The sequence below is a fragment of the Sceloporus undulatus genome, chromosome 4, assembly GCF_019175285.1.
Source record: "Sceloporus undulatus isolate JIND9_A2432 ecotype Alabama chromosome 4, SceUnd_v1.1, whole genome shotgun sequence".
NCBI classification, from domain to species: domain Eukaryota; kingdom Metazoa; phylum Chordata; class Lepidosauria; order Squamata; family Phrynosomatidae; genus Sceloporus; species Sceloporus undulatus.
This window is the reverse complement of record NC_056525.1, coordinates 160,965,035-160,987,460: the sequence shown is the minus strand read 5'-3', so window position 1 is coordinate 160,987,460 and position 22,426 is coordinate 160,965,035.

The window sequence follows — 22,426 nt, the reverse complement described above, 5'->3', positions numbered from 1 at the left end:
CGGTTCAGCCCGTTTCCTGATTTGTCCGCCTTTTTACAGGAACGGAACGGGAAAACTGTGAGTGCGATAAGGTTCATAGTTTTATGAGAGGTAGGCATTGGAGAGATTGAGGAGGGGAGTATGTTTAATTCAGTTTAATTTTATTTAGCTGAGGGTTTTTTATTGTTGTTAGTTTGGGTATAGTTGAGATTTTATGTGTATTTCAGTGTTGGTTTATTATTTAAATTTTAATTTCTAAAAAAAGATTTTTTTAAAAGAAACTATATGCCAATTGCTTGTGTAGCTTGTTGTTGTGGGTCTTTTCGCTGCTGTGGCCATCATACTGCCATACAGGAATATATAACTAAAGCACTCTTGAAAGTTGCCCATCCAGCCTCTGTTTACAGACCTCCAAAGATGGAGAGACCACCAACTCCAAGACAGTTTATTCTACTGCTCACATTTGTGCATACAGGCCCCATGATTCCACATAATTTGTATAAGGAATGCATACATATCGCTGCTTCTGTGCTACAGGTAAAGATTTGTGTTAGGTCTTGGAGAGGACATGCAATGTGGTTTATCCCCCACCTATGAATGCTAGTTGGAATAGAACCTAGGTGGATTGGATAAGGCCACATATAGAAAAGGAAAGAAGTGTGTCAAATTGGACACACAGGCCTGTTACAGACTGCCAAAATAAAGCTGCTTCGAGTCTTTTTGGAGGTATGCTATTTCAATGACGCATGGGTCCTAAGAGTCCGGAGGTCGCGCCAAAGCCACACTCCATTCCTAAGCACTGGAGTGCAGCTTTGGCGCAGCTTCCAGATTCTTAGGGTGCATGCATCATTTAAACAGCATACCTCCAAAGAGACCCGAAGCAGCTTTATTTTGGCAGTCTGTAAGAGACCATAGCTTCACCTTTATAAGGAGAAAAGAGTGCTGCAAAAAAAGAGAGATAGAAATGGTTCTAGCAGAATGTAGCTCTTAGAGAGTGGGGATGGGACATGGGAAATCCATTTTTAAGATTTCGCTGAGGCATTTGATCCATTAGGACTCAGAACATATTGGGTAGAAAAGACTCTTTTCTTGCTTCTTACTTCCCGAGCCAGTATCAGCTTGTTCTGAGCTTTAGCTTTCCTTTTTCTATTCTTGCACTCTTGGGTTACACATCTGTGTTCTTCTTTGATTATTCATCCTTTATTCCATTCTTGACACATGCTCTTTTTTTCTTTTGCTTTTCACCCTCCTTAATTTTACTGTGCATCCGCAATGGGCTTTTCATTGGATATTTATTTATTTTTAATTTTATGGGACCAGAAGACTTCTCTGCATCCTCAGTTTGCTGGCCAGGTGCTAACTGCTGATAGGATTAAATGGTCCAGGACTCCTTACTTTAAAAAAAACCAAAACTTTTCTTACTTTAAAAAAAAAATTCACTAGACAAAAATTAGACAAGTCTTCAAATAGAAAATACCTTTAATTATAGGATTCTCTTTTTAAAGTAAGATCCATGACCCCCTTATTTCTTTGCCATGGTAGAGGGTGAGTGAATATTAGCACGGTGTGTAATGTTTTTTTTGGATTGGGCAGAAAGAAATAGAGAGAAGAAAAAGTACTTCTATGTAGTTCACTCCAACATCTTTTTTTATTAGTTACTATCAAATACACATAGTAGGGCTTTTTGGATGTGTGATCCACTAGCTAGTACCTGGTTATTTAGCAATAATATGCACATATTCACTGTAGTAGCATTTTCCATTTATAATTTTCAGGAAAGTTTTCCGGCCATGCCCTGTAGCATCCACCACACAGCCATTTCAGATTGCCTAATCAATCCAATTTGTAGAAAACAGAGCAGCAAAAATCCTACATTTGTCAGAAGAATAAAATGCTGAAAGGAAATCTATTAATTTTCCCTGTAAAGGTGAAACAGCACAGATAAGAAAGACTGAGGCACGGAGCATCAGTTTTGGACTACAGCTATGAACAATGTTTTGCCTCAGGCTTGTCCAAATCAAGCAAACATGTCCTGAGGTAACAATATATTTCCTCAAAGGAAATGTTTTGTCAAGTGTCTGACTCTTGCCCTCCACATCTCTCCCTGGAAGCAAAGATTTTGTCCAAGAAGGTCTTCCATCTTAAGACAAGCTCTTCACAGGCAAGAAATCTCACCTCCTCTCCAACTGCCAAGTGCTACCCCTTGAGGCAATCCTGACAATGAAAGTGAATTCAGAAGAGTAGTGATTGTTTCCCCATGACACACCACTGAAGAACAAGCATCACTTTCAAATACATACGCCTCCCAAAAAATACAGGCAGAGGATTGTCGGCAGACATAGGAGCAATAAAAACCAACCGGCATAACAGCTATCCGATAGATTGATGGAATTTAATTAAATGTTTCTTTCGTATGTCATGCCCTGTCCAGGACATCCTCACTTGATCACAAATCATTGAACAGCAGTTATGCTTGCTAAAAATCCTCTCCAATCTGTCAGTATCCCTGCATTTGAATTTTTAAAACTGTAGGTTATTTCTGGCTTGAATAGATGCTTTGAGGATTGTGGTCTTTTAACTCTCCTCCCCAATTTGAACTAAAGCATGATTTGCTCCATTTTTAATGCAGCAAATTCAAGGCCTGATCCTGTCATGGAAAGGGCCATGTGGTATTTATCTGTCAAATAGGAGTAGATCAGAATAAGTGGAGAGAAGATGTAACAACTGTAATTCAGCACTAACTTTTAAATCTGAGGGTTTGGGAGGGTATTTCTTATGGCCAGCATGTTGCACTTTCCACACTCCTGGTGTGAGTTGTGCAGAAATTACAGCTACATATTCTTTAGGCACGCTCTATTGCTCCAGAATCTTTTTTACCTGGAGTTGGTCAGGGCAGGTAGGAATGGGTGACAAAGACAAAACCAGCAGTATCTAAACCTTACAACTGGAGACACATTTTAGCTGCAAAATGGGAACAAACACTGATTTGACTCAGGGTGAGTTTCTGTAACATGACTGAAGATATGTAGGGGAGGAAATCTTTGTATCATATGCCAAACAAACATAAGATATGTAGGGGAGGAAATCTTTATATCATATGCCAAACAAACAAACAAACAAACAAAACCTTTTTAAAATGTTTATATTATTGGTGATACTATATAGTAATAGCCAGAATTAAATCCCCCTCCCAATATTTTTTCCTGTTTCCTTCTGTTTGTAAAAATGAACTAGAGGACAAATTGACACTGAATAGATAAATAAAACTTACAGTCTTTGCCATAAATTTGCATTTCTTTGAAAAAGAAAACATAATAGTGCAATATTATACATTATTATTCAAATGGGAGTTCAGTTGGCCTACTCTTAGATAAATGGAAGCTTGATACCTGAAAGAAAAAGTGGTTCTACCATCTATAAGGAGTTCTCATTCTCTCTCTCTACATGTATGCATAGAGGCATGAAAAAAGATGCATATATAAACATAAATACATACTTGGAGATAGGAAATGTTCACAAGAAAGTCAGATTACACTGTAGGTTGACCTGTACTGTACTGTTCTGTTCTAGTTACAGATGGGAAGGTTTTGAGTTGGATCAGCATCACCTGACATGCAGGGACGTAGTCAGGATTTTAGGAAGGGGGGGTTTCCAGACTAAGTGCCACCATTATAATGGGGCTTGGGCGTGGCGGCGCAGCAGCACACACCATTCATTTTTCTTATGGAAGGGGGGGCCCGGACACCAAGAACCCCCCCCTTGGCTACGTCCCTGTGACGCGAATTGCAGTGATTTGGGCCAAACCTCAAGTTTTCTTATCCCCAACTCTTAAGCAAACTTTCAATTTCAGAGGGGGGTTGTTTACACCAAGGAAAAATATCAAACACACCCTGAAACTGGTGATGGCAGTTTTTACAATGTATGGCTATGTCTGGAGAGAGTCCATGGGGGGGGGGATTTAAACCATCTTTGAACCAAACTGAGCAAAGCTGGAGGAAGTCCAGTGTTTCTCAGAAATCCTAGAGTGGCCTCAGGTGTTTTTGCCATGTGCACAGCTGAACCAGGGCTGATTTAGCCCAATCCATTTTTCATACATCAAGAGCCACACCATCCTCCTTCCCTATGCTGAGCAGTGAAGGGAAAGTGGCTGTCCTGTTTTCCAAGCTACCTCTGCTACTTCCTCTTGTGAAGGAGCTCCATATAAAGCTGGCCCAGTGCACTGTCCTTTCTGCTGAGGTAACATAGAGCAACCCCCTCCTTATTGCTGACATGGCAGGGTGCCCTGTTATGATCTCAGCAGAAGTGACAATACACTAGGCAGGCTGTCCCAGGGAACTGCTTGGCCAGAGAGGCTGCACTGGCACTCAGGGAAACAACATGGTGTTGTACCAGTTTTGGCTTAATGTGTGTGGTCGCCATCATGAGGCCAGTCCAGGACATAATGTTCCAGATAGGCCCTAGATTAAGCAGACAGTGTAAACACATGGAAGCAACCAATATCTTATTCTTAAGAGATTTGAAAAAGGGGATGAGGGCCATTTTAGCTGGGCTGGTGGCTGAAAGGGACTAAGTGGGAACATGTCCCTTGTCTGTGGCAAGTTTTGGGGGAACATATCAGACTTCAGTGTACACTTTTGATGAAAGGTTGGACTATAAAACTGCCTCCACAAATTGCGGGGCTAGGGAGTCAGAGGAATAGTCTTCTCTTGGGGCTGATCAGGGTTTTGTTGTTGTTTTTGTTTTTGTTCTTTTCTGTAAAACCCACAGACCTAGGAGGAAGTGCCCTTGCTTTACTTCCAGTAAACTGCTAGCCGGGGAGCAACCAATGATATTGAATTGCTCTTAGTGTCAGGTGTTTAATCCAAGGGAAGGACGTCACAGGTTGACACCTGGGCCTCAGTTGGACCCACATCAGGTTCTCCCCCCCCACTTTATTGCTTAGCCCCAAGAGCAGTTTAAATAGGTTTGAGGTCAAATAAAATGACCCTTGTTTAATCTAATGTTTTATGTGTAATCTTGTTATTTTTTGGTTGGTCATCAAAGGAGTCATCAGTCTGACACTAGTGGCCTAGTGAAACAATGTGGTACTATACTATAAATACAGACATGTTTTAATTAGTACTCTTAGTATACATGCCACATTTCAGGTGTCTAGATTTTATATTTTTGCACTTATGGCAGAGACAAACAGATGAAACCACCCCCCCCCCCCCCCCCACACTTTTATTATTAGATTGCTTTCACTGACAGTAAGTTTTATTTTATTATTTTTAAGAGGAGAAAAATCACACTTTTTGTCGGTGAAATTACTTCAATATTCCGTTCAGAAACAAAGTGACTGTAATATCCATTCTGTTCAGTGTTCTTATGTGATTTGTTAGTTCAGAATAAGCACTCTTGCAAGGTCTAGTTTCACTGTGTGTCTAACAAGGCAAAGCTAACAGGAAGTTTTCACCTGAGCAAATCTCTCAAAATACAACAGGGAATCACAGGAACTAATGAAGCCTTCAAGTAATAATTGGAAAACATTTGCTTTGAATTAGACAATCCTCTAACTATATATAAAGTGCCAAATCATTAGCACCCACTATGAAATGCAATTTGAATTTTATTAAGTTGTTAGCAAGAGTGACCTTTAAGCATTTGGTTCTGGAAAGTGATCTTCAGCGTCAAGATTTTATATATAAAGCCTTAATATTTTAGTGCAAGACAAGTGCTTTTTGTATCTAGGGATGGATAGGACATCACTCTGGATCAACTGGTAAATATGTGAGAGATTCTCAGTAGATGAAAAGCATCTGAAACATAATTTCAAAATTTCAAAAGTTTAGTAATAGCAACAGCTGTGGCCTGTCTACATGTAAGTGTGCTATGCAAACTTGTGCAGATTTTCACACCTAAATTGTCCGTACTTCACTGCAAACATTATTACCTGTTCACATGTATGAGTATTCTGTTGGCCACACGCTAGGAAGACATATGCACTTCAACTTGCATTGTCACTTATTTCCACTAGTGCAGTGGTTCCCAACCTTTCTAATGCCGCGACCCTTTAATACAGTTTCTCCTGTTGTGGTGACCCCCACCATAAAATTATTTTCGTTCCTACTTCATAACTTTAATTTTGCTAGTTTTATGAATCATATTTTCATTGAACATAAGTAAAGCGTAGTGATTAATCACAAAAAAAAAAAAAAAAGCCTCAGAGGAAGGAAAAGGCAAAGCTCTTCTGAAGAAACCTGTCCCTAAAGCCCCAGGATAGGTATGCCTTGAGTCTTGGGCATGAAGCCACACTTTCTCAGCCTCAGAGGATGGCAATGGCCAGCCCTTTCTGAAGAAACCTGTCCAGAGAGGCAGGAAAGGGGACTCTGTGGGCAGTTGCTAAGCAACTGAGGAGGGGTCTGGAGGTGGCTGCTGCTCTAATGGGCCTAGCTTGGGAGCCCTTTGTTTGGGAAGTGGTGCTCTGAGGGGGGGGGGTCCCTGGTGACCCCTGGGAAATTGTATTTCGACCCCCAAAGGGGTCCCGACTCCCAGGTTGGGAACCACTGCACTAGTGTCATATGATCTCTGCCTTAAATAGGTCACCGAGAAGGCTCCCTGGGTTGTCTTCTGAGCCATGGGCTGGGAGGGGGGAAGATGGATGATGGTTGCTCCCCATCCATCCAGTCAGAACATGAAGTATGTGTGTATGTGTTGGGGAGAAAGCAAATGTTTATTTCTCCTTGTTGTTCAGGAAAAAGTATATAGGCTTAATGAGGACAGGAGGTTTAATGAGGGCAGAAAGAGTTAATAACTGGGTGTAGTGAGGAAGGAGTTGATGCACAGCATAGTTCCTCCTAGCCAGATAACATTAAGTATTTGAATGTTCATTGCCTTCACCTCAGGAGGTGAAGAGACTTCCAGATGAAGAGACTCCCATCCACTTGCCTTCTGCCAAAATGTGCTGTCATGTGAATAACTGGATGTACACATGTTCGATAATGCACTCCCACTCCACAAATTAGGACCAATATATTTGAATCATGTATGACCAGATCACATTCTTCTCATATTCTACCAGGATTATTTTCATTGTGTAGACTGGCCCCAAATAACATCCCTCTGTATTATATCCTCTGGTTTAAATTAACAGAGCTTAGTTTAACCAGGATGGATTTAGTGTACAGAATGGTTGTGTGCTCCATTCATTTCTGGTACCAAAACCTATAAAAATATGTGTGCGTATGTATTTGTATCTGCACTCTACCACATTTTGGTTTGAAGTCTCTATCTTTTACACTAGGTCTGTAAACAATCTCATTGTTCTCCCTTTTTACATAGAGCTTTATAACTTTAATGTTGGCCTGCTCCCAATTTTGTTCAAATCTAACCAATTTGCACAGAAGGATGTGGCTTGGTTGCCACATGTAGACTTGTTGCCATATTTAATCACACCATTATTACTTGGAGGTACTACAGATTAACATGAATATAATCTGCAAGAAAACCTATATTTCCCCACTGTGTTATGGCCTGATTCACAAAGAAGGTTTGGAAGGCCAAAAGGCAGGGATGGATAACATAAAATGGTAATGTGAGCCTATTAGAAGCTTAACTACTACTGATAAATCACTGCTATGTCTATTGCACCATCACCATTTACGTGCCTGTCATGTTTTGTTAGAAATTGTTTTTTGTTTGTGAAGTCGAAGGCTTTCATGGCCGGCATCCATATTTTTTGTGGGTTTTTTGGGCTATGTGGTCATGTTCTAGAAGAGTTTCTTCCTGACGTTTCGCCAGCATCTGTGGCTGGCATCTTCACAGAATGCTTGTCTGGAAAAAGTTGGGTGTATATATATATATATATATATATATATATATATATACACACACACACACACACACACACACACACACACACACACACACACTGTGTGAGCCTGGGAAAGCAGGAGCGACTGGCATGTGTATTGAGGCCTGCCATCAGCAACAGAACAATGTTTTTTGTTTGTTTTTGTGGCAGAGGTAACAGCACCTGCAGCAGTGACCCACTGGGTGAAAAAGGAGATTGGGAGTGCTGTGAGGACCATGGACCAGGTATTTATCACTTTCACCATATAGATGGTGACCACTCCTTGCATATGGCAACCCTTGAAATCATACTAACATACGCAAGAGACTAAAGACACCACATTGCCAGTGCATTGTTCACTGGGGTTTAATAACTGTCTTTGGGTCTAATTGTTCACAAGGGCCTAATAAGATGTCTTTGCATTCATGTGCAAAACCACCTCTAATTTCCTCCACCTCATCACTACTTTGACTTCCTCCACTTGCTTACTTTATTATACAAGCTGATAAGCTCAATGAGCATGTGCGGAATGAGGGCTAGAAAGGAGAATTGCAATGATATATCTTTCCCATAGTAATGAGTGTATCTACATGATACAGATAGAGCACTCTTATACACTTTTTTGCTCCACTTCTTCCCTACATTTCCAAGAGAAAAGAAAAATTTTCAACCAATTTAATTTTATAGTGAAGATAGTCAGTTGAGATATCTGAATTGTAGTTCAAGGGAATGGAGCAAAGCTTTCTAGAAGATAATTCTAAGCACCTCATTCCTCCAAATCCCATGATTCTACAGTTGGCCCTCCACATTTGCGGTTTTGACTTTCACAAATTTGATTATTTGTGGTTTTGATTAATATGTTCTCCCTAGGAATCTCTAGGGCAGAAGTTGAGCATAGAGCTGTGCTGGAGAACCTAGAAGTTCCTAGAGAAAACACTTCTCTAGGCATTTGTAGGGCCTCCAGCATGATTTTTTGATCATTCTCTGGCAAAATCATAGAGTTGCAGTGGAGGACCTAGAGATTCCAAGAGAGGTCTTCTCTAAGGCAAAAAGAATAGTGTTTTTTATTGGTGTTTTTTCCACATTCACGGGGGTCCTTTACCCCCAACCCGAGTGAATGTGGAGGGACCACTATATAAGCTGGAGCTATGCCACTTTAAGTAGTATGAAACTGCTAGAACTAGATAGTATAAATATATTCTATATGTGTACTAATTAAAACAAGCATGTAGAGCTTTCTTGTATGGCTATGCATGGGATTATCTCCAAATATTATAATAAGCAAGTCTAGGTGAGGATAGGAACATCCCAATACAATAACACCCCTCCACTTATTATGTATATTAATTTAGCCCATAATAATATCTGAAATTGTGACTTTGGAGGACTAAATTCTATGATCCATTTATAATGCCACCCATGGTCTTGCTTCCAATTAGGGGTGTCCATTTTAGCTTGTTCAACCCACTTACCGCAATGTTTATACATCCAGTTTCTTGTTTCCCTATGTCTAGCTTCCTTGGATTCATGCTTCTCACTATCCGTGTTCCTGTATCATGTGTTGTGCAGCATCCGTATGCTACTTTAAATGTAAATGTCATATTGTCAGAAAAAGGTCATTTATAAATAAAAGAGTGCATATCCCCGGGGGTTTTTTATGGCCTGTGAAGCAATCAGCTCTCTACAAACAACAATCCTTCTTCAACTTTCTTGTTTAAACTAAGCACGAGTTTATTTTCTTCCCCTTCATTTTTCCATGTTAAATCTCTTTATTATTTAATCACTTAAGTATTGCAAACAGTTTCTTCCACTTATTACATATGATGGAAGAGTCATTTACGAACAGCTGCTTGCCACTGTCATCAGGCTTACCGCTGCACTGGTCTTTTCAGCACAAGAACAATGGTCCATAATGGGATTTTTAAAAAGAAGGATTAAGACTGATTTTTTGTATGTATGAGTCCCCCCCCCCCAAGACAAGTACAGCAATTGAGAGTCTCTCTCCCTCTGGATTAGGATATTAATATTTTTCCTCTTTTTGTTATATTTTTATTTATTATGGTATTTATACCCCACCCTTCAGCCCTAAAGGCTCCCAGGCTAATTATTTTAATTAGATGGTTCCCTGCCCTCAGGCTTACAATCTAAAAAGACAGGACACAAAAGGAGAAGGGAATGGTGGTGGGGAAGGGGATCAGGTCCAGCACTTCTCCTCTGAGGCCTGGACCAAGACAGATGGACTGGAGGGAGGGCTCTTCTTCTTAAGGATAGGCCCGATGGCGTTTGGCCTATCTTTGCACTCCCTCCCAGGCTGGATGGAGACAGATGAATTCATTTTCTTTAAAAGAAAGTCCATCAAGGACATTTGCCTGCATATACTGTCTTGAAAGAGCATGGAAACTTAGTACAAAATCGTTAATTCATTCTGATTTTAGTTGGAGGGACCCAAAACCTATGCCAGTTTATATTATTATGACGTGAGATTTTTCCCCCCTAATGCATTAAATTCAGTGATAAGAAAACTTTATACTATTAGATTTAAAGAAATCTTAGAAGAATATGGAAACTGTGGTCAACACATTATCACTTAGACTGCACCCAGACTACAGAAATAATCCAGTTTCACACCACTTTAATGGCCATTGTTCAGTGGTACGTCATTTTGGGAATTGTAGTTTGTTGTGGCACCAGAGCTTTCTGACAGAGATGGCTAAATGTCTCACAAAATTGCTTTTTGGATTTGTGCATGTGTGTGTGTGTGCGCACGTGCGCGAATATTTTCCAGCCATGGATGATGGATGATGAATGGATGAGGACTGACTGAACTTTAGCTGCCCTCTAGATTGGTGATGAGGGGACATCAAAAGGCAAAAGAAAGAAAAACAGCTCACTCTCAACGTTTATTTATTTAATGACCCACATGTTTTTGGCACAGGTCCCAATGCTGCTTACAACAATTTAAAACAAGACTCAGTTAAACACTTATTTTACAAAGAAAGAATTCTATCAAAAAAGCACAAAGCAAAAACAATTGAAACCATCTTTAAAACATAATTAAAATTAAAACCACAACAAACAAACAGAAAATATCCTGAGAACAAAATGTCAATCTAGATAAAAAAAGCATTTGCTTGGTAGTGAAAAGAGGAGGGCACCAAATGAATTTGCAGGAGGCCATTCTAGAGCCTGAGAGCAGCCCCTGAAATTGTTTTTTCCTGTGTTCTCATTGAACAAGCCTGTGATGGAGGTTAGACTCAAAGAAAGCCTTCCCCTGAAGATCTTGTATAGGAAGACCTCATCTTTCTAATAGCCTGAACCCAAAGTGTGTAGGGCTTTAAAGGTCATAGCCTTCATGGAAATGAACCTGAAGCCAATGAAGCTCTTTCAAGAGGGGAGTTATATAGTTTTTTTTAACCAGCATTTCAATTTTTTTAAAAAAATAAGCAGAAGTACTTAATACTTCATAATTATTGAGGAAGTCATTTTTGAAGAAGTTGTGATGATCTGTTCTGTGGAAAATGCTTAATCTTAATCAAAGCTGTACCTATTTTTTCCTAGGCTTTACTATACTGCCTCATAAGGAAATATAAACCAGTTTGTTTATATTATGATTATATTATCTATGGCAGTGTGGAGTCGAAGACTTTCATGGCCTGCATCCATAGGTTTTTTTTTGTGGGTTTTTTGGGCTATGTCGCTAGGGTTGCCATAAGTCTGGAGCTCCAAACTGGGACAAATGTAGGGCAAATGCAGGGCAACATTTTCAAATGTAGGACACATTTTTTAAAATGGAGGATGTGCAAAAAATTGAGGATTTTTAAAAAAGGTTAATATAAATGCATGTTTTTTAAGCATGATCAAAATGGAGGACATTTTGGCATTATTCCTAGACAGATGGCAGAAATGTATTTGCCCTCGGGTTCAATTGTACTTCTCAGAAGTGTGTACTTGGTCAAAGGACTGTGGTTTTTCTTCACTGCACATGAGTTTGTAAAAATCACAGCAAATTACATTGGCCGTGCCTCAGAGGCTTCTTGATATCAATATCACCATCATCATCCTCTGCCCCAATTCTGCCCTGGCCCCTTCAAGGCACCCTTCCTCTGGCTCCTTCCTCCTCCTCCTCCTCCTCTGCCCCAATTCTGCCCTGGCCTTCAGACACCCTTCCTCCAGCTCCTTCCTCCTCCTCCTCCTCCTCTGCCCCAATTCTGCCCTGGACCCTTCAAGGCACCCTTCCTCCGGCTCCTTCTTCTTCCTCCTCCTCCTCTCATCCTCTCCCCCCTCCTCCTCCTCACAATGGCTGGTGCGCGCAGAGGGAAGCGGGGCAGGCGCACATGCAGATGGAAGCGGGGCAGGTGCGCGCACTGCCACTGGCCCCTGCTGAGGCCTGGGTGGCGTGCGCCGAGGAGCCCGTCCTCTTTGGCCAGCTGGCCAATGGCTGGCTGGCCAAAGCAAAGGACGAGCTCCTGTTTTGGAGCCACGTGCGCGCGTGCGGGTGGGCAAGCCCTGACGCGGTGGCGGCGGCGCTTCTGCCACCGAGGAGGAGGAGGAAGGCGGAGTCGGAGGAGGAGGTGGGTTGGCGCTGCCCAGCCCACCACGAAGAGGAGGAGGAGGAGGTGGGTTGGCGCAGCAGCCAGCCGCATTAGCGGCAGCGGCTATGGCCTCAGGAGGAACGGACCCCGAACTGGGAACAAGGCGTGGGGGGCCCCCCAAACCGGACCGTGACCATGAGGGGCCCCCCAAAAGCGTGATTGTCATGGGGGCCACCGGGTTATGGCATCCCTATATGTGGCCATGTTCTAGAAGAGTTTATTCTTATTCTTGACTTTTCACCAGCATCTGTGGCTGGCAATCTGCAGAGAAGTTGTTTCTTTTCTTTTCTTTCTTTCTTTCTTTCATGTTGCAGAGGTGACAAAATTAGCTTGAGGCCCAAGCATTATAAGAACTTACTGCTGCTGCTTCTGTTATTGTTGTTTTTGTGTGCTTTCAAGTTGTTTCCAGATTATTGCAACCCTAAAGTGAACATACAATGAGGTTTTCTGGGGCTGAGAGTGTGTGGCGCATCCAAGGTCACCCAGTGGGTTTCCATAGCTAAGTGGAAAATTGACCCTGATCTCCAGAGCTGCCGTCCAAAAATCAAACCACTACACCACACTGTAACATGTTACAAAGGATCCTTAATTGGAATGTGTAGTATTTCTTTTTAAAAAAATCTTTATTCCAAATAAACACCAACACACTAATATAGTTAACATATGGCCCTGAACAGACAGGCCTTGTACCCTCATCTTCTTATTTTTCTCCCTAATACCTTCTTCTTCCTTCTATCATATCTTCCTATATTCCTACACCTTCATCTCTTGTCATACTCACTAGAATGTGTAGTATTTCTTTTTATGCCAAATTACTTTCTAGTCATTTTTTAAAATAATATAAAATGGTACTTTGAAATCTTCAGAAAGAAAGCTGCTTGGGTGGAAATATCTTAATTTTTGCTAAATTGAGAACAAATACACAGATTTAATTGTTTTTAATATGCTCAAATATAAAACAATGGGAAAAGCCTTATTTTGGAGCAAAGAGATTAAGAACAATTTTTGGCTTGTATTACAGAGGCTGTCATTTGGATATGAGCCACCCATCTATAAATGGAAATGCAACAGCTTTTGACAGCTGAATTCTTTCAGGGACAGAACAACTTTCACAAATGTTGTAGTGCAAGTGTGGGAGGAAAGCCTTCACTGATATATTTTTTTAAAGAAATTTAGTACTTTTGAATAGTAAAATGCACAAAGGAATCCAGAGGACGGCTGTCTGTGCACACAAATTTAAAAGTTGTCTAGCTGTTTTACTTTCTGTCTTCTTTCACCTGAAAATTTTTTCTGTTATGCATGGGGGAGGTACTATACGAAAGCTAAAGCAGAGGTGAAAAGGAGGTTGCAGACTGTATGTGGGAATCCTTTCATGTAGAAGCTTTTTACACAGGAGAAACTCCTAAAAGAACTTCCCTATAGTTGTATGGTATAGTTGTAACAGTATTAGCCTAGTACTTGGGAGATCTCCATTTCAGTCTTCACTGAGCCATGAAACTCACTGAATCACTATAGTTCTTTTTGACCCTACTCTACCTTATGGTATATTTGAGGATAAGGGAAGGAAAGAAACTATAAACTCTTCCTTGGAGGAAAGGTGGGAAATAAATGTAATAAACAAAGAAATAAACTAAAGATGGAAATATGTCTGCTTACTAGAGCAGTGCCAAATGTTTGCTTCTTTTAATTCTGAGAGTGAAATGAAGATTGTTGTTGTTGTTAGCTGCCTTTGGGTCAACTTCAACCCATGGTGACCATGGTTTCAACTTCAACCCATGAATGAGAGACCTTCAATTTACCCCATTCTTGGGTCCTGCAGACTCAGACATTAAGGTTGTGAGTACTGATACAACAACAACAGGAAACAAATGTAAGGAAAAGAATGGTTGGATCCATTCGGTATCGGTTTTCACCATTTCACAAAAGAGATGTAAAGATAGGGCAGAAATTCATACAGGAATATAGAAAATCTAAACATGTTTGTTTTCTTCACCAGTTCTTACAGAATTCATGCGTATGAAACCTATGGACGTTTTTGATTCCAATATGTACCTCCATGAGCATCTTGGAATCAATGGGTGCCTATAGTCATCCAGAGAAGCTTCTATTTGAATCAGCAACACATATGTCTTTCTTTTGTTAGATTTTGGTGACTGGCTGTATACTTCCCCATCTATTGTTGATGCTTCTGATGGCTGTGGAGATCCTTGGAGTGTAACATTATGAAGCTTCTTAATTTCTTATCACAATTCATTGTAATGCTTTTTAAAAACACTTTCATTAAATGTATTCTTCATTAGTTTATGAAGAGTACTAATTGAGACAATTTTTTAAAATCTAATTGTTTTTTGGGACTGCACTCACTAAGATTTTCTTTCAGTAATTAAACATATTAATGTGGTAATAATATACTATTTTCATGTATTGATTAACATAAATAAACATTTATGTTTATTGATTAAGAACTCTCTAGAGACATTTTCATTTTAATTCATCCTGGAATGAAGAGTATTCTGAGTCAGAATGTACTGGGATAAATCACCTCCAGGAATGCACATGTGAAACTGTTTTCCCCTTCATTGTCTGCTGCTTCGGATTGCTTGTTCAGGTTGGCATTAGACACTTAGGGACTATACAGGCTGCTCCTTTCCTGGCTGGATAGGAACCACAGCAAACTTACACTGTAGCCCCGATCCAGCCTCAGAAAGACAGAAAAAGTTGCTGCAAAAAGTGGCTGTTTGTGTCCCATTCCTAGGCCTGAAGTCAGACTGAAATAGCTATAGATAATCTGTCTCATCTAATGCTTCTGAGGAAGTAGACTTTAGTTTATGAAAGTTCATGCTACCAACTTCTTTCTTTTACTTAGTCTCAAATGTGCTACATAACCTCTCTACATACTGGTTTTACAGACTGACATGGCTATATATATATATGAATGTTGTCTCATCTAGGAACTCCAGGCAGCATTCCTTGTCTAAATTAAAGTTTAAATGGGATAATCTGCATGTCATCTCTAACTGGAAACTCAACACACCACAATTATCAGTCTTCAGCATATGCAGTCACATTTTTTACTGTTAGTTTGCTTCTTCCACCAAATATCAGGCAAATAGTTTTGGAAGAAAGAATATAAATCTAGGAAGAAAGAAAATGCAGGTAATTATATACATGCATACCATGAGAAAAAGGAGACCAAACTCAAATTTGTAACCAAAGGCTGTTTGGGAATGAGGCACACTGGCAAATGATTACTCACATTTTGCACAGTGTGTGACCAGAACATTATCATTTTATATGGGTATGTAAACAAACAAACAGCAGGTATTTCTCCCCAATTTGGAAATGGGATGAAGCAGGCAGATTAAAAACTTCCCTTCATTTCTTGAGATCTGAGTGTCTTGTGAAGCTATGGACTCTCTATGAACAAGCGGAATTCCACAAAAGGCAGCAAAGAAAATAGGTTACACGTTTTTTGGATTTCTATCTGAGTGAACCACTTAGAGGTTTGACCATCTTTGAGCAAAATCTCTGGGGAGTTTATATTAGTTGGTTCCAGAAAAAAAGTAAACACATCAGCAGTAGAAAAGATCACAACTAGGTAACAGAAATAAGATTTACACATTTCACAGAATCATAGAATCATAGAGTTAGAAGAACCACAAGGGCCATCCAGTCCAACCCCCTGCCATGCAGGAACTCAAAACATTCTGACAGATGGCCATCCAGCCTGTTTAAAGATGTCCAAAGAAGGAGACTCTACCAGACTCCGAGGGAGTGTGTTCCATTGTCGAGCATCCCTTACTGTCAGGAAGTTCCTCCTAATGTTGAGGTGGAATCTCTTTTCCTGCAGCTTGCATCCATTCTTCCAGGTCCCATTCTCCAGAGCAGCGGAAAATAAGCTTGCTTTATCCTCAATATGATATCCCTTCAAATACTTAAATAAGGCTATCATATCACCTCTTAACCATCTCTTCTCCAGGCTAAAGATACCCAGCTCCCTAAGTCTCTCCTTGTGGGCATGCTTTCCAGACCCTTCACCATTTTAGTCACCCTCTTCTGGAAATGCTCCAGTTTCTCAGCATCCTATTTACTCTGTCCTTGAAAGCAGGGTTCTGTCTGTTGGTCCCAGCCGCATGAGCCCTGTCAGTTCTACCTGTATTGCATCCCTCATTCAGCTTAATATTTGGAGATGGGGGCTTACAAATTCAGTTGCATGTCCTTAAGATAGCTCATGATCTGGTTTCCCCTCAGTCATGTGGAAATCTACATGGTCAAACCAATTGTATACTTGGCAAATATCAGGATGAGTAAACAGGCTGATAGTAACTAGTATGGACTCACTGTTTCCTCCACACAGTGTACACATGGGGGAGATCATCTGCATAGTATGATATCATTGTTTGTACCTAGCTGAAGCTCACTTGTCTTCTAAATCAGTATGGGAAATATACAGTTTTCCCTCTGGATTCGCGGGGGTTAGGGAATATGAAAAATTTGCGAATAATGGGTGGGGACTAGCATGCCCTCATCCCTCTCCCAAAGCTTCAAACAGTGCTAGCAAGCTGTTTGAGATTCTGGAAAGGCATCGGAGTGCGTGCTAGCTGCTTCTCCCTTCCCTCCAAAGGCTTGGGAGAAGACCTCTCTCAGGCACTGGCAGGAAGGAAAAAGGGTGCTTTGGCCATATTTCCCTTTCCTCCAAAGGCTTGGGAGACTTCCAGGGACCTCTCTCTGGCCTTGGGAAGGAAGGAAGGAGGGTGTGCCTGCCATTTCCTCCTTCAGTTCCAAGGTTTCAGGAAGCTCAATTATCTGCGAGTCCCATGCTGTGAGTGCATACCCTCCTGGCTTTTCCCTCACTCACAGGGGAAAAGTCTGTGAGGGACAGAGAGGGAGGAGTGTATGCGCGCACAGCTAGGGACTCGCGAATAATCAAATCCGCAAATCCCAAAGCCACAAATCCAGAGGGACAACTGTACTTTACTTTTACTCCCTACCCCAATTAATTTTTGATTTCTATCACTTGTGGGGCTCCACACCCTAACTTATGCTTGTGGCATTTGCTGCCATGGTTTACCTTTTAACATACATATCAATTTATCTATTTTCATAGAATTTCAATTACAATTCTTTCATATTTGGGCATTCATTCCTTTTCCATTTATATGCATACAGAATTTATGTGGCCATGAGTTCTGATGCCTTCAAGTTCTTTTAAAAAACAAAAATTTGTAGAAATGGAAAAGGCTTTTGATTCGGTTGATTGGATAGCGCTGATGGAAATTATAGAAAATATTAATATAGGACCAAATTATAGTAAATGGATATCACAAATCTATATGAGTCAAAAGGCGAAAATTAACATTAATGGAGATCTAACAAAACCAATTAGTATTGAAAGGGGCACGAGACAAGGTTGCCCTCTATCTCCTCTACTTTTTTTTATTAATAATGGAGATCTTAATAAACAGAATTAAGAATTCAGAAATGTTACAAGGTGTGAAAATAAAACAATATCATTATAAGACGCGAGCTTTTGCAGATGACATAGTGATAAATTTGGAAGACCCACAAAGCAACATAGAAAAATTAATGGAGATAATTGAGGAATTTGGAGAATACACAGGATGTAAAATTAACAAAAATAAATCAGCAATTTTAACAAAAAAATATGAAACCAGAAGAGGAGAAAGGGTTACAAGAAAAAGTAGGAATTAAAATAAATAAGAAGGTTAAATATTTGGGTATTTGGCTATAAAAAAACCCAAATGAATTATTTGAAAACAATTATGTAAGATTATGGACAGAAATAAAAAAAGACTTAACGAATTGGAAAAAAAACTACATTTATCCCTTTTAGGAAGGATAGCAGTAATAAAAATGTCTATACTCCCAAAGATACTTTTTTTGTTTCAAATAATCCCCATTATAAACTCAAATAAACCATTTAAAGGCTGGGAAAAAGATATAGCAGATTTTATTTGGCAAAGCAAAAGACCAAGGATAAAATTAAAATTGTTACAGGATGCCCAGGAGAGAGGAGGCTTGGCGCTCCCAAAATTACAATTATATGCTGAAGCTTGTAGTCTCATTTGGCTAAGAGACTGGATAAATTTAGAGGAAAAGAGATTGATAGAGTTAGAGGGGGAAGGCTTAAGTTATGGATTCCATGCATATTTAGCATATGATAAAGAAAAAGTCAATCAAATAGTAAATAATCACTGTGTAAGGAGAAATCTATTAAAGGTTTGGAATAAATATAAGAATAGGATTTTTCACAAATTTCCTATGTGGCTTTCACCTTACAAGGCTATTTATAGAAAAGAAATGATTAGTTGAAAGAAGTGGTTTAAATATAATGAATTGACAAAGAAAGTGCAAGGTAAAATTAAAATAAAAACGCAACTAGAATTGGAGCAGTTGGGGTTTGATCTGGGATGGTATGCTTATAGGAGAATTTATGAGAGAACAATGAAAGACTTAAAGGAATATGGTGATGAAGAAAGTGTAACATAGTTAGAGAGACTATTAATGAAAGAACAGGATAAATTAATTGGGAAACTCTACAAGAAAATATTGGAATGGGAAATGGAGAGAGAAGTGGTGAGGGATACCATGACCAAATGGGCTACATATATTGGCTATAATATACAATTTGATCAGTGGGAACATGTGTGGACAAAAGGTTTGAAATATAGTGCATCTCAAAATATGAAAGAAAACTGGTTTAAAATGTTTTACCGGTGGTATTTAACTCCAGAAAGGTTAACCACAATTTATAAAAATAGAAACAATAAGTGTTGGAAATGTGGTGAGATGGCAGGTACATTTATACACTGTTGGTAGAATTACAAAGTTATAAATAAATTTTGGAAACAAATCAGAGACTTAAATGAATAAATATTGAAAATCAAATTAGATTTAAAACCAGAAAGCTTTTTATTGGGTATATTTGATATTAAAAATGAAAGGAAATATGGAAAACAACTTTTCTATATGACAACAGTAGCAAGAACATTAATTGCACAATTATGGAAGATAAAAGATATTCCGAAAATAGAACAATGGACTTCAAAATTATTGGGAGATAATAGCAATGGACAAAATGACGCAAGTAGTAAGAGATGAAAGGATAGGGAATATATCACAGAAAATTAACGATGAATGGGCATTGGTATTTGAATATATGAGGAAGCAATATGGAGAAGTTGTTTGAAAACTATGATGATTGAATTAATAATGTTTTTACTATTGATGATGACCTGATTTGTTGTGTAAAATTATGTAGATTGGTGAAATGCTGAGGAAAGCATAGCATTCACATTGAAGAAAAAGAGATAAGTACGGTAAACAGTGAGTAGGTATCGATAGTTAAATGTTTTAGATAAGAGATAAATAAAGATTTATAGTATGTAAAAGGGAAAGTTAAAAGGAATGAATGTAGGTAATGAGGTAAGGTAGCAGTGAGGGAATGAGGAAATGAATGGAGTGGTTTGTGAGTAGAATGTGAGGGGTTAGAGTTACATGTAGGTATATATATAGGTGTGTGTAGGTAGTTATATACACATTTTCTTTTCATTGTTTTTTTCTTTGTTGTGTTTGTCTGTTTTTTCTTTTCTTTTTTAACTTTCTTCTGTATTTATGTGACTTTTTTGTATTTTTGATTTATGTTATCATTATTATTATGTGTGTTATATGAATTGTTGTTTCTTTTCAAATCTAATAATTTTTTTTAAAAAAAATTCAAAATATTTTGTGTCTTCCCCCCCCCCCGCTTCTTTTTGGTTTGTAACATCTTGCCTGATGAAGAAGCCCATGGAGCTTTGAAAGCTTGCAACAAGTGTATTGTGCATTTTGGTTGGCATAAATGTATCACTGACGGATTTTGTTTGCATTTGTTAAACTGGATGTTCCCTTTGATGATGTTGTATTCCCCTCAACTTTTCTTAATTTATCCTATAGTGTTTTTCATTATATGGATTGTGAGAAGCTTATTGTAGAAAGAGGGCCTGGGATTCCGTCCTTGAAAGCTCCCAGTTCTATTTGGGTCATGGTCCATCAAAATGGAAGGCACGCTTCAGCAACAGAACTAATGAGCAGAAGAGAGGAAAAGAAGAAAATAAACCTTAATTCAAAATTTGGGAAAGGAGTACTAAATTATATCATAGATAGATGTCACTTCTCAAAGAAGCAGCATAAAAAAATGACTATTCTCACATATCTGTTTCTAGACAGTGGACATTAGAGTGAGCAGCTGGCACACAGAATATGGACAAAGCAGCACTTAGAATGAAGCTTCTGAGGGGTTATTTTACCCTAGCTGTTTTGAAAAATGTATCGAGAATAATTGGAGCCACAGTTTTAAAAATGTAAGTAGCTCCATTCATTTACAAAGTTCCTTGCTATAGTGCAGTGTAGGGGAACCAAAATGTTTGGCATTATCATGATTCCATTAAGCTAATATTTAGAGACAGCTAGAGAGGAGAAGACAAAGAAACAATTATTTCTTATAGAAAATTGAGCACATTTATGAGACTAATTAATGCATCATTTATACTCAACAAGTAATTTAAAGGGCTTGCTCCTTCATAGAGCTGGGCACATAATTAGAACCAAGGGCTGAAAATATTTTAATGAATCTAATCCTCATGCTCATCTTCTCCATGCCTTGCAACAAGAGTCTAATTTTAGGTCCTCTCGAAGAGTTTGTAAAAAAATGATGCACACACTGAAAGGATTTCAGACTTTGCCTCTCTCTGAAATAGAATCAGAAATTTGAAATTATATCAAGAGTCAGACCCTATACAGACCAGCACTTTGTGCTGGCCTGTGGGCAGAGTTAAGGATCCACCCCAGGACAACATTTTGGCACACGCCAGTCCGCATGGCGCTCACTATCATGATACCCCTCCGGTGCTGTATCCACATGATGCAGCACTGAAGAGAAATCATAAAGCTGCGCTGCTGCAACTATGGTGCCCCTTGGAGAGCACAAAAATGAGATGCTTTTTGTGGCTCCTTTTCGAATCGGGACCGTGGTGTGAGGTGGTTGTGGCCCCAATCTGGCCAGTAAAGGGGTGGTTGCAGACTGCCCCTTTGGGGAGGTCTGTATAGCCCCTCACTCAGGGCTGGGCAATCTGCTCTGACTCTACTATTCTGTAGATTAATATCAGGATCCCCCCCCCATGCACACACATTTCTAATTTAATGTTTCTTGCTCATATGAGTATCTTTTGTAAGTGATCACCAGTGATCAGATATGAAGAAGCTATTTTAGGTGCTCTACAATCAAGTACTGTATTACACTGTTGGGACCTTCTTTGTGCAAACTAATCAATCTGGAAAGTAGGGATGAAAATAATATATTTGGGGGGGGGGGAGATGGGGAAAATGTTTATTGGGTATTAAGAAATCCTAATGAAAAGAATCCTGGACTGATGAGAGTCTTCACAGATCAGGATCTATTCTGTCAACATTTGCACATCATTATTTTGCACAGAACATGATCTTTACAGGACAATGGCATTCCTGCATGGAAAATGCAGTGCAATTTGTGTGTGTGTGCAGAATAAGTCCCCAAAACAATGATTATTAAAAGCATTAAAAGAAGCTTTGGTAAAACTATAGTTATAGTTTTTTGTGGGCTTTTCAGGCCTTCAACTTCACAAACTATAGTTACTTTAGTCTAAGATTTTTCCCCTTTGTACTGGCGTTGGGTTTGCACAGGGAAGGTCTTAGAAGTATGATGTTGTGAGATTCTGTCTGTAGTCCTTGTGCTGTAACTCTGAAATGGCCATAATTCATGGGACATGAAGAAAAAAATACTGAATGGTAGCAGCGATTGGGGGTATGTATGGGAGAAGTGCACCACAGTCTGTAGTCAGGATTGTTTTTTATTAAACATCTCCACACACGTTGTATGGTGAAATGGAAGGTAAGATACATATATGCAATCAAGTGACTGTGTTTCTTTACCAGTATAAATGGTGTATCCTGCCACCAGTGGTCTGCAAAGTGGTCATCATGTTAT